The sequence below is a fragment of the Galeopterus variegatus genome, unplaced genomic scaffold (assembly GCF_000696425.1).
Source record: "Galeopterus variegatus unplaced genomic scaffold, G_variegatus-3.0.2 Scaffold5636, whole genome shotgun sequence".
Classification (NCBI taxonomy): Eukaryota; Metazoa; Chordata; class Mammalia; order Dermoptera; family Cynocephalidae; genus Galeopterus; species Galeopterus variegatus.
Genome location: NW_007731747.1, coordinates 115,712 through 118,442, shown reverse-complemented (window position 1 = coordinate 118,442; position 2,731 = coordinate 115,712).

The window sequence follows — 2,731 nt, the reverse complement described above, 5'->3', positions numbered from 1 at the left end:
GGAGAGTGCGGTGCTGATAACACCAAGGCCCCGGGTTCGGATCCCATATAGGGATGGCCGGTTCGCTCACTGGCTGAGCGTGGTGCTGACAACACCAAGTCAAGGGTTAAGATCCCCTTACCAGTCATCTTTAAAAAAAAATAATAATAATGAGTTAATATATGCATGCAAAAGTCTGGTAGAATATATACATCACACAGTGATTATCTCTGGGAGATGGGACTGCTAAATTACGTATTCCCTGGATTGCCTGAATTCCCTTCTGCAAAGAAAAAGTACTACTTTTTATTAATAGGAAAAAAATAATTTTTAAAGAAGTGTGTAGTACTTCAGGTGGGAGATGATGAGAACATGAACCAAGTTAGTAACAGTGAGGCTGGAAAAGGTTTAAGAAATTTTTTTAAAATGAGTTCAGTCTGGGCATACTGAGTTGAAGGTTCTCGTTGCTTACCCAGAGGGAGTTTGATGGTATACATTTTGGATATTTGAAAGTGAAACTTAATAGACAACAAACCGGGTCTAGGCTAGATTCAGGAGTTACCATTGTACAGAAATTGAGGCCCCAGAAATAGCTGAGTTCTCCAAGGTAGAGTGTTTAGAGTGAGAAATTAAAAAGGTCCTATATAGAACAAAACCTTGAAAACACCAATATTTAAAGGATGTGTATAGGAAGAGTGGCCAGCATCCTATTATTATCAAACACCTACACCAAATATTCTATCATTATTTCTGTGAAGTATTTTATCACTGGATCCAGGATTTAAAAATAGATGTGGAAACTCCTAAGTGTCCGTCCAGAAAAAGTAAACACTATAGACATCAGAAATAATATTCAGCCCTTACTTTTAAGGGCTCACAGTACAACAGGAAAAAAATGATATAGAAATGTAAGATTAAAATACATTGTGAAAAATACAATAATTTAAATTATATAAGATCCCAATGTAATATAAAAGAGGAAATTATTAATTCTTCCTTCTTTCTGGAGAAGCTAATGTCTGAACTGGGTTTTAAAGAATGTACAAGAGTTGGCCAACTGGACAAAGGGAAAAGGACATTATAGGTAATAATAATAATAATTATAATAATAGCTATCGTTTACTGTGAGCTTACCATGTGTTAGGCATTGTTCCAAGCACATTTCAAGAACTATTTGATTTAATCCTCATGATGATTCTATGAGGTACTCACGGTCGCTTTTATGAATTAGGAAAATGAGGCACAGGAAGGGATCTCTCAGCTAACAAGTAGTAGTAAAAGAATGGGATGTATAACTTGTAGCATGATTTTTGAGAATCACTGGAGCAGATTAGGTGACTGGAAAAATGGTGGTAACGACTAGAAAGGAAAGATGTGGCTAAATGACAGACAGCAACTGTAGTTAACTTGGACTATTTGAGGGTATTTCAAAAAGATCAACGAGCTGACCTGTTAGCTAACTTTGGAGAGCATGGTGCTGACAACACCAAGATCAAGGATTTGTATCCCCATATGGGCCAGCTGCAAAAAAAAAAAGTTCATGGAAAGATTCATATTTTCTTTTTTTTGTGGCTTCACCACACCACCAAAGAAGTCCACAGCACAAAAACAGAAGTTAGGAATCCCTGATTAGGAATCTTTGATGTTATCTTTACATCCCTCTCCTTCTCTCCTAACAACCCATCATTCTGAATTAGGTGTCCCTCCTTTGTCTTCTTTCTGAGTTCCCGCTATAACTCTGCGTCCCTCCTTGAGTTTCTTGTCTGCCTCCTCAACTAGTCTCTGAGTAGTGGAACTATGTTTATCATTGTCGTATACACAGTGCCTTGCACAGAGTGAATGCTTAATATTAATAATAAAGTTGTTGAATTAACCAATCAATTAGAAAATAAAATCCCAAAGTATCTACAATGTACTAAGGCAATTGTAAACTTAGTTCTGAGATGCTAAATAAACTTCTTAAATAATCCCATTCCTACTGCATTCAAATTGACTACTAACTCTCCTGGATTCTTTCATGAAGATCGAAAGTAGATATATAATTTAGGACTTTTTTGTCTTTCATTTACAGGTAACCATAAATTCACATGAGACTGGCTTAAATTAAAGGGATTTATTGACTTACATAACAGAAAGTTGCTGAGATAAATCTTCAAGAGTGGACCCTTGTAATCCCATGTCAGTTTGGTGGGTAATCTCTCAGCTTGTCTCTATGTTTGGACCATCCTCCTCAGGCCAGCTTCCCTCAAGGACACAAGGTGGCTGTGAGCGGTAACAGGGGCCACGTGCTTCCTCCTCCAGGCCCGGAATTGAGGAGGTCCCTCCAGGTCTGGAGCTTGACAGTAACAGACAACCCTGTCCAATCCCCGTGTCCTTGAGAAAGCTGATTGGCTCAGGGCTGGGTTACTTGAACAAATCCCTGTGAAGGAAGGGATTACCCTGATGGCTCTTGCCCAATCAGGGCTTATCTCTAAGCTGGAGGTGGGGCCAAACTCCACACACAGCAAAGCTATATCATAACTACATCATAACGGGAATGAAGTGGGAACGGTGTTGGGGAGACAAACACAGGAATGGTAAGCAGAAGTACTACACCCAGAGACTTAAAGCCGGATTTTACTTGGGGGTGGGGGGTGGGGGGAACAACGTGCCAATTATCACAGTGTCTTGATAAAATATGTAGTGGCTATCAATTGTATCTATATGTGATGAGTAAATAACTTCATGGCAAACAACTTATAGTATGTACTCT